At 41.2% G+C, this 13,173-nt stretch overlaps 1 protein-coding gene across 2 annotated transcripts in view; it reads right to left on the reverse strand.

Annotated features, from left to right (window-relative positions):
• The window catches only part of HDLBP (high density lipoprotein binding protein), a 68,242-nt gene that overhangs the window by 40,476 nt on the left and 14,593 nt on the right, over positions 1-13,173 (reverse strand). The window contains exon 2 of one of the 2 annotated variants that reach the window (XM_081242484.1): positions 12,713-12,785. The exons of the other annotated variant lie outside the window; for it this stretch is intronic. The gene's annotated coding sequence lies outside the window, so the exon portion shown is untranslated. The remainder of the gene's footprint in view (positions 1-12,712; positions 12,786-13,173) is intronic. 2 annotated transcript variants of the gene reach the window in all.

Here is a 13,173-nt window from a genome sequence, read left to right on the forward strand (position 1 = left end):
CATCGGCAGGCGGACTCTCAACCACTGCGCCAACAGGGAAGCCCTGTATTACTAATTATTAAATAAAAGAGAAAAAAAGAAAATAGGAAGCAAAAGAAGTAAAAGAAAAGCAATTTAAAAGGCAAATAAAGCACAAAATACAATGGAAGAAATGGATCCAAATGTGGCAATAATCTAATGTTAATACACTAACTAGCCAGTTACAAAATCCAGCTATAAGCTATTTAAGAATACCAAACCATGTGACATAAACATTGAAAGTAAAGGGATAGAAAAAGTACTCCAGACAACTACTAACCAAATTAAAGCTGGGCTATCTATATTATTTTCCGATAAAATAGACTGCAGGATAAGAAGCATTATTAAGAACAAAGAAGGTCAAGAATAAAAAATTCAATTAACTCTGATCATGTATGTATAGTAACTAATAACGTAGCTACACAATGTATAAATAAAAACTGAAGGTTACTAGAAATTTATATAGCCAAGATTACAGGGGAAGACTGACTCAACTCTTGGTAACATAGATTACGGAGATTAAAAATGCACAGAATCTTAAAGCAATGCAATTAAAACCCACTTTATTGGACTTATATAATCCTTTGCCCAGTGATTAGAAAGCACATTCTTTTCAAGTATACATTGAACTTTTACAAAAATTGGTCAGGAGCTAAGGCCCCCCCCAAATTTTTTTCCAACAAATGACAAAAAATTAATAAACATTCTGTGATCATAACACAATTAATTAGAAGTCAAGTTAAAATTTTAAAAATCCTGGAAAGTTTAAAACTTGCTCCTAAATAACTCATGGGTCAAAGAAGAAATCTGAAAATATTTAGAATAAAGCAATTATATATCCAAACTTGTGGAATGAAGCCAGAGTGTTACTTGAGACAAATCTATAATCTTAGCCATCATATTAGTGAAGAGGAAAATGTAAAAATTAGCTAGTCACCCTCTTCTAAAATTAGAAAAACCACAGAATAAAACTAAAGAAAATAGAAATAAAGATAAGAAATCAATGAAGTAAAAGACATATACCACAGAAAATAAACTGAGCTAAATCTAAAAAGACTAGTTAGATCTCTGGCAAAAATGATCAATGAAAAAAATAGAATAGGTAAAAATAGGCAATACTAAGAATTCAAAGCGGGTCAAAAACTATAACTAAAATAGAGACTTTGAAATATCATACAAGAATTCTACTGAGAAAAGTATTATCAAAAACTTAGATGAAATAGGCAATTTCTAGAAAAGTTACCCAAACTGAGCCTGTTAGAAATGGAAAGTTTAAATAACCAACACTCTCCAATATTTGAAGAAACAAATATAAAAATCTCAACAAAAAGGCAGGCCCAGATGGTTTTGTAAGGAAGCCCCAAGAGATTGTCTTTCCAACTCACTTAAAGCCAGGGAAATTTAATACCTCCCAGACAAGGGTAGCAGGAGAAAAGAATATGTGAATTTCATCTAGGTACTTAAAAGCAAAAGCCTAAAATAATCTAGTAAACTGATCCAGAGATGTAAAAACAAATATGTAATATATAATGATAAAGTCAAGTTTAATCCAGTTATGCAAGGTGGTACAATATCAGAAAACTAAAGTAACTCACCACATTATTAGCACTGGAGCAAGATGATTTGATCTCCAAAAACATCCAAATGAAGCATCTGGTATAGTTTACCCACTCCTGATAAAACAGGATTACAAGGACACATTCCCCAACTCGATGATGGGCACCTACCAAGAGTCCTCACTAGAAGCATTCATATTGGGATCGTGAGGAAGGCAGGTTGCACTGAGCATTTTCTGTTCAAACCTACGCTAAAGATTCTAACCAGGGCAGTAAGGCAGGAAAATGGAAGGTATGAAGATTGGAAGCAAAACTGCCAGTGTTCACAGACAATATAACTGTCCAAGTACAAGATCCAGGAGAATCTATAAATACACTATTAGAACTAATTAAAGAGTTCGTAAGTTTTTTGGAAACAAGACCAGCACGCAAAATTAATTATGTTCCAGAACACCAGCAACTATTGGAAATAAATTAATGGGAAAGTAGAATTTATGGAGAGCATTGTAAAAACCTTTGTCAAAATACAGAAAAGACCAAAATAAATGGAGAAATGCCATGTTCACCTATATAGGAAGACTTAATCATACAGACTGCAATTCTCTTAGACTAGAAATTCAATGCAAAGGCAACTTAAATCCCAAGAGAGGCATGCACGTGTGTATAATTTTATAACCACATTTTATACGATTTTATACAATTTTCATTTATACAATATTTCTATATACATCTATACAAAATATTTAATATATAATTTATATGTATACAACAACTTTTATACAGAAGATCAAGGGCCACAGACAACTCTGAGGAAAACAAGGTGGGGAGGATGTGCCCTCCCCAATCCAAGATTTTCAGCTGCAGTAATTCAGGCACTGTGTGCTTGTGCAGAAGCAGGGGCACAGGACAATGGAGCAGGTGAGAAAGCCCAGATGTGGACATAACAGACAGACTTTCATTAGAGGTGACCTCGAGCATGGACTACACAATCAATGCCTCCGGGAAAACTGATTATTTACATGAGAAAAACCTAAGTCTTTACCTCACACCACTCACGAGGCCAATTAAGGCTTGAGATGCAAATACTGTGAGCGAACCCCCTCACTTCTAGATATATATACTACAGGAGAAAGCTCTCCCACACGAGTGAGAGAATCATATACAAGAACCACATCACAGCCAACAACTGTAAACAACCTGTCAACAGATGAACATGGACAGACAAACTGAGGTGTGTAACCTAGGCTACTTACCCTCTTTGCTTTACCTACCTACCTGACAGGAACCCCTCCAAGCAGGGTCACGTTGATGGGGGTCAGGAGAGCAGTGGGCCAGGGGGCATCGCTGGGGCTGCGGGAGCGTTCAGGTCTGATACTCCCTCGGCAGCCCTGCCACCCTGTGGGAGACTGGTGCTAAGGGACGGGGGTGTGGAGCACAGTCTGCTCTCCCACACTGAGTGTGGTGTTCAGGTATGGGCAAAGAGTATGCCTTCGTCCTTCTTGAGAGCTGAAATATACTAGTAAACTCCTTCTGTGATTAAGCTTATTTATATGTAGCTATAAATATAAACTGTAGTGTTGGCCCAAGTTGACCTGCAGTGCATTCTAATACTGAACACCTAAACACCAGGTTCCTTTCTCTGGCTCAGAGGTGGTGTTTGTTACCATATGTATGTTCAACTCAGCAGCTTTGTTCCCCCAAGTACAGTAGTACAAGTTCAGATGAGAGAGAAACAAATAGCTGTGGTCCATGTTTTCCTTTACCTGGCTTTATTCTTTCTCCACTAATTCTATCAGTGTCACTTCTTTTTAGGAAGTGACAGAAAGGGTAACTTAGAATTTTCTTCAATGACATGTATTTCTCCATAACGTGAAAATAGGTAACAACTAAGTTTTAGCTAAGTCATGACAGGTGTCTCTAGTGAGAAGAGACTGTAATTAACACCACACCTGTCGTCAGGACACCTACGTTCAGAATCTTGCCAGATACTACTTGGGTCACCCTGGCTGGTTGTTTATGCTCTGGCTTTCTAGGTTTCCCACCTCTATCAACTTCTGAGGCCTTTGTAAATTGTTAAAAAGATCAAGGAAGATAATCTGCTCTATAGTAGCTATCCCACTGTTTGGGGATATTAGTGTTTAATTCCACTAAGTGAACACATCACCACGTTCCACTAAATGAATACTCTAGCACGTTAATTTTACAAATACTGAAATAATCAGCAATATTTTTCACAGATGAGTAAAGAATAATATTTATTTAGAGCCTAAATCAAGAACAAGTGTCAGATAAATACATCTTATAACTCTTTTTAAAAAGCAGATGGGACAAAGGTTAGGTTCAAAAGAGTAAGTGAATGGATTTCCACAGAAATGAAATGAAACCACTCTATAGAGCCATGCTGGCCAATATGTCCTGGCGATGTGTGTCTATGGACACTCGAGACGTGGCTAGTTAGAACTGATATATAGACTGTAAGGCTAAAATACACATGGGTTTTGAAGACTTAGTATAACAAACACAATGTAAAACATCTTATTAATGATTTTATGTTGATTACATGTGGAAATGATAACATCTTGGATTAGGTTAAAAAATATATTATCAAACTTAAATTTCACTTGTTTCTTTTTACATTTTTAAGATGGAAACTAGAAAATTTTAAATTATACATGTAGCTCTTATTGAACAGCAGTGCTATAGTCGGTTTTCCAAATCAAAGCAGAAAGGAATATAACCTGACAAAAAGTTTTTTTTTTTTTTTTTTTTCTTTTTTTTTTTTGCTGTACGCGGGCCTCTCACTGCTGTGGCCTCTCCCGTTGCGGAGCACAGGCTCCGGACACACAGGCTCCGCGGCCATGGCTCGCGGGCCCAGCCGCTCCACGGCATGTGGGATCTTCCGGGACAGGGGCACGAACCCGTGTCCCCTGCATCGGCAGGCGGACTCCCAACCACTGCGCCACCAGGGAAGCCCCTGACAAAAAGTTTTTATTAATAAACTTTATAAAACAGTCTTAAAGGAAGAAAATCTCAAGTCATTTTTTACAAATCTCCTGTTTATAATGAATAAATTTAGAGCAGGGGAAAAAATACAAAATGGGTACTTGTCTTAGTCACGAAAGTATCTCCTCTACCACAAACACCCAGGGGCACATGGTAGAGGGTATAGTCTCAAAGATCTGAGAAAGAAGTGGCCAAGTGTAGTTTACAGTATTTCCAAGCACTCTAACAACCCATTAAAAAACAACAACAACAAAAAAAAACCGGCAAAAGATACAAAAATCTTCCATGGAAATTCAGGAAACATTTAATTTGTACAAAAAAATAGATTTGAAGGTAGGATGAGACTCTACATTTCACCTCTCAAATTGGCAAAAATAAAGTATGAGGACAGAAACGGTGTGAGCATACTGGTGTGGCTGGAAGAATAATAACTGAGTGACCTTTCTGAGGAGCAATCTGATTACACACTGTGATTTAAAATACAAATTTTGGGCTTCCCTGGTGGCGCAGTGGTTAAGAATCCGCCTGCCAGTGCAGGGGACACGGGTTCGATCCCTGGTCCGGGAAGATCCCACATACCATGGAGCAACTAAGTCCATACGCCACAACTACTGAGCCTGTGCTCTACAGCTTGCGAGCCACAACTACTGAAGCCCGCGAGCCACAGCTACTGAAGCCCGCTCGCCTAGAGCCCGTGCTCTGCAATGAGAGGCCACCGCAATGAGAAGCCCACGCACCCCAATGAAGAGTAGTCCCAGCTCAACTCCAATGAGAGAAAGCCCGCGCAAGGCCCGTGCAGCAACTAAGACCCAACGCAGCCAAAAATAAATAAATTAATTAATTTAAAAAATAAGGAAATAAAAGTGAAGAGAAATGTTTCTGTGAACACTAAGCTTACCACATTGAAATTCTCAACAAAGCCAGTTTGCTTTAAAAAAAAATGTCAGGTGAAAAAAAACCTTAAAACCCTCAAGGAATCCTGCGTTCTAACTGCTTTATTAAGTGTCTTAAATTCTTGATCTGATGGTGAATGTCCTAGATGGCGTATTATATGAGCTTGGTTTATGCAAGAAGAGATTATGTAGGATACAGTCAGCGGACACTCAAGTACCCACAGCCCTGCATCAAATGATTGGTGAATGAGCAAACGTCCCCAACTACACCACATACCCAGTATCCGTTGTCAATAAAGGGGCAGCTCTATGTTATACCAATACGTAACCCGTGGTGTTAGAGACACGTTTGTCTATGCAAAAATAACTCTGGAAGGACACTCAGGCCACTGAGAACACAGAGTTCTGTGAATAGGAGAAAGAATAGGAGCACAGAGTCGGGTACTGAGAAGTTATCAGTGCCACGGTAAAGGGGGGGGGACTGCACTTACTGACTCAAAAAGTCAGCAATTTTACTGTTAAGTTGGTAGGTGAGCACACATAAAAGCATATATTCCATATACCACTTACCAAAAAAAGTGTGTTTTAACAGGTACACACATAATGGATGGACATATGCTGAGTGTTCCCAAGAGTGTATATGGGGAGTGGGGGCAGGGGGAGAAGCTGTATTATATGAAGCGCCTCACTTTTTCAACAAAGATACTTCCACTTGGAGGGAAACAAAGGTGCTATTACGTGGCACTAGCTACTATAAATGAGTGGAAGCCTGAGTCACAAGGATGTTCTTTTCTGTTTTATTAGACCATGTTACCAGCAAGAAGTCTGAAGTGAGCTTTTTTGTGGTGAATTTCTTTGTGGAGGATGAGGCTTTACGTTAACCCATTAAGCCCTTGGGAATCGGAAGGCACCTGCGAGCTGTCCCTAAGTGTCTGGAGGGCAGCACAGAAGGCCGATCTCTGCCAGCAGCCAACAGCACAACTAGGAACGAGTACAGACACCTTTCACCTCAGCACAAAGACAAAGGTCCCCGAGGGAGCACACCTCGCTGGACCCGCGCCCTGGAAACCTAGGCAGAGCACTTCCCACCTGGTGGTTATGTGCTCCCCACTGGGCAACCGTGCTCCCCACTGGGTGACCGTCGGGATTAGATGACTCCTTAGGTCTCCGCCTCGACAAGTCTTTGTGTCCTTAAAGAAACCAACCACTGCTTCTAGGGAAGTGCACCCGTGAGGTCTCTGAACACCATGCTTCAGAGCAGCACCTCCACACACAGGCTTGGAGGCCCACCCTCCTGCCTCAACCTGGAGGGTGCTTCTGGGAAGAGAAGGACGGGATGGAACGGCCACGGAGGAGGGCTCTGGCTGTCTCTCCCCCTCAGTCCTACAATTAAACTACAAGAAACAAAATAATTCGAAGTTTGACCTAGGTAATATACTTGAAAGTGTTTTTTCTTCCTACAATTCACATAGAAAAGTTCCAGGAGCTAGAATGAGCTTTTAGCTCGTGTTTATAGAAAACTTTGCAATGGATACAAAGCTAGCTAAAGCTATGGGTGGATACTTAAGAATTAGAACCAGTCCCATCCAAATAGAAATGAAATGTTTTTCTACAAAGGAAGAAACAAACATCAGAAACATCAAGTCTCTGGACTTTCTCCTCTGCAGGGTGTTAAGCCTCCGTGGGCACTCAAGTGCCATCTGCTTGGTGACACTGGGCACATCACACATCTTCAAATGACCTGTTGCCTCGTTTGTCAGACGAGGAGATGGGATTCCATCATCTCTTCCAGTACTATCTTTCTGAGTCTACTCTAGGGAGTAAACCTCACTTTGGGATTTGAAGACCTCCTAGAAACCCTTAATGATACATCTGTCCCCAATCCCTCAAAGAACTAATTCAACATAAAGGCATAGTAATACAAAGTACAATGTATGGGGACTTCCCTGGTGGCCCAGTGGTTAAGTCTCCATGCCCCCAATGCAGGGGGCCCAGGTTTGAGCTCTGGTCAGGGAACTGGATCCCACAGGCATGCCTCAACTAAGAGTTCACATGCCGCAACTAAAGATCCCACACACCACAATGAAGATCCCGCACGCGACAAGGGAGATCCCCCGAGTGCCACAACTAAGACCCGGCACAGCCAAATAAATAAATAATTAATTAAAAAAATTAAGCATTAAACAAAAACAAAACAAAATACAAGGTACAGACCAAAGCAGAGATATTTAATCTCTGTCCTGAGTCAAACACCTGAGATCCAGGACTCAGGGTAGACCACCATGCTGTTAGAGCATCTGGGGTGCAGGACCTTAGAGGTTTCATCTGTCAACAGAGAAGGCTGGACAGGGCAAGAAAAAACTGTTAACCCTCCTACTAGAAAACCGGTAACAACCAAAGAGGGGAGGAAGAGAAAGACACCTATCTCTGGCTCCACAGGGAGCCAAGGATGGGAAGCAGGTGGGCAGCAGGGCCCTCATCAGCATGGTGGTGCCAGACTAAGGTGAACGCACAGAGGCCAACTCCAAGCAGACACGAAGCACCCATTTGGGATGAACTATAGCTACTGTGTGAAGAAAGAATTGTGGAAATGCAAGAGCAGAAAAAGTGAGAAATAAAAAGCTGATGAAGTCTGGAAATAACCACAAATTCCCTAAGGAGGAGACTGACTGAATAAACCATGCTAAGTCCATGCAACAAAATAACAGGCAGCATAAGAGGCATGCATGGCAAGATCTCCATGCACTGTTACGCATGGTCTCTAGGGACGAGGTTAGTGAGAAAGGGCGAAGGAGGCAAGAGGTGCAGAGTAAGCTACCTAACTCCAAGAAGGTGTCGGAAACACCAGTGTACCTATGTCTGCTCGTATTTGCAAGAAGAAACAATGGGAGGCAACACTGGGAGAAGAAAAGGGAGGAGGAACAGGGATGGACGCAAACTCATGTGAATATACCACTGATTCCCTCTGCCTTTAGAACCATATAAATCAGAGAAGAACAAACTCTAAGAACAAGTATGTCCTGCTTCTCTGTCTTAATGGTGTTTATATGGTTGGGTTCAGTTAACATTTATGGCTCAATGAATTGTCACTAAGGATTTGCATAGTTCTCTGTATGTTTATTATACATCTTAAACACTTTTACTAAAAAAAATTGAAATGGACCTAAATAACAATGTCACAACAGTGGCGCAACCATCAGAGAAAAACATAACTTTATAACACAGTAACTTGGGCTTCCCTGGTGGCGCAGTGGTTGAGAGTCCGCCTGCCGATGCAGGGGACACGGGTTCGTGCCCCGGTCCGGGAAGATCCCACATGCCGCGGAGCGGCTGGGCCCGTGAGCCATGGCCGCTGAGCCTGCGCGTCCGGAGCCTGTGCTCCGCAACGGGAGAGGCCACAACAGTGAGAGGCCCGCGTACCGCAAAAAAAAAAAAAAAAAAAAAAAAAAAAACCACAGTAACTTGACAGTATATTCCAAGTGGGATATAATCTAATAACATTAGTTACTATTACGCTAAAAATATTTTATGTTGTAGGATAAGGTTAATATCCTTAAAAAACAATTTTCAGCATTAGTAAAAACCATGTAGATTTTTATTTGAATTGGAAATATCTATGCTCATGATCGGTTCCTAGGCCTGTCTGCTATGAGAAGCAATGCAGTGGCACCGGGCACCCTGAGCACACAGACTGTGGCAATCAACACCATTCCCCAGTAAAAGGAACCAGGCTCCTTGGACAAATGGCTGAGTCCAGGTCACAAGATGGGACACCTCGCTGTGGCAAAGAGCAAGGAAGGAGTCACAGACTAATGGGGTCGCGTCCAAAGAACACAGAAGCCAACTTAGGGGAACAATATAAGCATCAAAAATTGGCTTCAGTGGGTTGAAACACAATTACATACACATCTACAAGTTTATAATACTAGGGGGGGAAAAGCAACAAAAATGCATTGTTGGAGCTTCCCTGGTGGCGCAGTGGTTGGGGGTCCGCCTGCCGATGCAGGGGACACGGGTTCGTGCCCCGGTCCGGGAGGATCCCGCGTGCCGCGGAGCGGCTGGGCCCGTGAGCCATGGCCGCTGAGTCTGTGCGTCCAGAGCCTGTGCTCCACAGCGGAAGAGGCCACAGCAGTGAGAGGCCCGCGTACCGCAAAAAAAAAAAAAAAAGCACTGTTGCTTTGGAAGTTGCTAGTCCAAACATATTCTAAATATGAATAAAGCAAAGAAATCATTTCTCCTTTCTCTTCAGGAGGAATTGTATTTTAGAGGAACCAGAATTGATCAGGGAAACTTTCTTCATGTAAAAATGCCAACAAATAAATGTAGAAACAGAACCAGAAAAATCCTCATTTTGCCACTGCCAACTGTAGGCTAAATCACGGCCCCCAAAGATATCCAGGTACTTAGCCCTGGAACCTGTGAATGTTACAAATGAATTAAGAATATTGTGACGGGAAGACTATCTTGGATTATACAGGTGGGACCTAAATGTAGTAAGTATCCTTAAAATCATGTGCTTTAAAGATGAAGGAAAGGGCCTCAAGGAATGCAGGCGGCTTCAAGAAGCTGGGAAAGCCAAGAAATGGATTCTCCCCTAAAGCTTCCAGAAGGAAGCCCTGGTGACACCCTGACTTAACCCCAGTGAGACTGGTTTCAGCCAAGTTTGTGGTAATTTGTTACACCAGCAATAGGAAACTAACACACCAATGAAACAGTGAATATAAGCAAAATGGCTATTAAGCCCCTTAGATAACTGGTTGATAAAAAACTTTATAATAAGGGACAGAATCAGCCTTCAGCCACTTCATTCACTGATTACTTGTAACATAACGAAGAGAAAGACAGCCAGACATTACACCTCCTGGTATAATGCAATATGAAGTACACAGCACAATCTGTGATGTGTTCTTGACACCCTCCCTACACCAGCTTTGCCAAAACAAACAAACAAAAAACCCCAAACCCAAAACAAGCAACCACCCCCAAACCAATTAAGCATCTAAACCTAGCTACCAGTTTACAGAAAATATGAGGATCAGAGGAATATACCGCATGCCACCACAACAATACAATCAACCAAATGCAGAATGTGGGAAAATCCACAGCACAAATGGCCCTGTTGCTTTCATAAACAAGCGGCATTTTTTGAAAACAAGAAATGGGATTGTTACAGATTTTAAAATTGTTTAGTTTTTTTTTTTTGTGATACGCGGGCCTCTCACTGCTGTGGCCTCTCCCGTTGTGGAGCACAGGCTCCGGACGCGCAGGCTCAGCGGCCATGGCTCACAGGCCCAGCTGTTCCGCGGCATGTGGGATCTTCCCGGACCGGGGCACGAACCCGTGTCCCCTGCATTGGTAGGCGGACTCTCAACCACTGTGCCACCAGGGAAGCCCTATTTAGATTTTTAATGCAGTGTGGACACTTTCTTTGGGTTTTCTTTGTCTCAAACCAACCAAGTGTAAAGACATATTTTATGACATTTGGAGAAAACTGAACACAGAATAGATACTGGATGATATTAACAAAATATAGTTAATTTTGCTAGGTAAAATTTCTTTAAAGCCCTCATCTACTGAAGATACATGCTAAAGTATTTACAAGTGACATGAAATGTGATATTTGCTTTAAAATACTCAAACTCAAAATTAAAAGTATGACAAGTGCGGAACAAGCAAGGCAAGATAAAAATGGCAAAATGCTGACAACTCTTAAAGTTGGGTGACAGGTATATGAAATATCAATATTCTCTCCTATTTTGGGATATGTTTGAAGATTTTCCTAACAAAAAGGTGTAAAAAAAGAAAAAGATCAAAGAGCACTATCAGGGCATATACGATGCTACCAAAGCTATACTCTGAGGATGAATCAACCTTGTAAATTTTATTATAAGAAGAAATGAAGATAAATGAGCTAATCAGCATTCAAATCAAGATGGAAAAAGAAAATCAAAGAAAGTACATGGAATAAATAAACGAAGAACGGTGAAATAGAAAACAAAAACTAACAAAATACAGCTGGTGTGGTCAACTGAAACCAAAATCAGTTTCTCTGAGAAAAGCAATTAAACAGCAATTAACTCTTGCAAGTCTGATAAAGACAAGGAAAGAGCACACAAAGAATACAAGTGCACAATGATATAATATTATCCTTGCCTGGTATTGAAAAAAGAAGTGTTATAAATGCCAGTAATTATATCTTCTGGTAGTTCCCAAGGAAGTAGGAGCTTCTTTGCCCCATGAATTATTTTTGTATCTCACTGGCATCAATTGGGTTCTGAGCCCATCAGAGGCCCAATAACTATAGTCAAGGGGCCAAGGGAATGGAATATGTCTATTAGCTATAGCCAATCAGGGTCCACCCACACAGCTGGGCCATTTCAACCAAAACACATGGCTTGTACATGGTAAAAAGGGGGGGCTCCCCAGAGGAAAATTAGGGCACTGCTTTGCCTCCCCAAAACAATGAGTGGGTGCTGCAGAGAAAAGAGATCATCAACTACAAACCAGTTTACAAACATATAAAAATTTAAACAAAACACCAGCCCAGTAAATCCACTCTAAATTTAGAGAATAAGGCACCATGACTAAGTAGGTCTGTTCTAGGGATGCAGTGAGGATTCAATATTAGGTAATGTATACATCTCACATTTATAGCTCAAAGGAGGACAAAAAAACATATATACATGACTGATAGATGGCCATTTAAAAAACGTCCATCTGACTGATGAAATTCAAGCATCTATTCCTTGCTTCCTATGGAATGTAACTTCAGGAATAGAAGGAAATGGCAATACGAAGAGTATTTCCCAGATGTAAAATGTATCACAATTAGTGAAAAGCCAAAATTATCCTATTAAAGTAAGTAACAAAACAGCAAAGTTGTCTGCTATGGTCAAAGACTGTCAAACACGCAACCTAAAGAGAAATTATTAAGCTAAGACACAAATGCCACTATTTGCAGATGACCATCTGTCTAGAAAACCCCTCTACTATAATGATAAGCTAGGAAAACTGAAGGGAAATTCAGTGTTAGCAAAACAACACACACACTAGATGCCTGAGTCATGGAGCAGTTTCATCATCCAGGACCCTCATCACAGAGATGTCTGTTTCCGCCCCCCCCCGCCCCCCGTAAGTTCATCTACACCCACAAGGAAATGCCAAATAACATCTGCGGTAGGCTGAACAATGGCCACCCGAAGATATCAGGTCCTGGTATTTGGAACTTAAATGTTACCTTACCTGGAAAAAGTCTTTCCAGAAGTGCTTAAAGATTACCCTGGATTATCTGGATGGGTCCATTACAAGTGTCATTCTGAAAGAGAGGCAAAGAGACAACACAGAGGAGAAAACTTATATGAAGGTGGAGGCAGACACTGGAACACACAAGCCAAAGAAAATGGGAGCAGCCACCAGAAGCTGGAAGGCCCAAAGGACGGTTTCTCCCCTAAAGCCCCCAGAGGGCGTGTGGCCCTGCCAGAGTTTAGATTTCTAGCTCCAGAACTGTGAGGGAATAAATTGGTGTTGTTTTAAGCTACTAAATTTGTGGTAATTTATTTTCGCAGCCCTAAGAAACTTAACACAACGTCCCAGTAGGTTTTGTTTTTCAATATATACACTGTAAAAAAGACTCCCAAATTCACCTAAAAATAAAATTGTTCTAGGTTATTTGGAAAAAAAGGAAAAAAGGGGGGAAAAGAAAA

Source organism: Mesoplodon bidens (genome assembly GCF_964165515.1).
Source record: "Mesoplodon bidens genome assembly, chromosome: 8".
In the NCBI taxonomy this organism is placed as follows: domain Eukaryota; kingdom Metazoa; phylum Chordata; class Mammalia; order Artiodactyla; family Ziphiidae; genus Mesoplodon; species Mesoplodon bidens.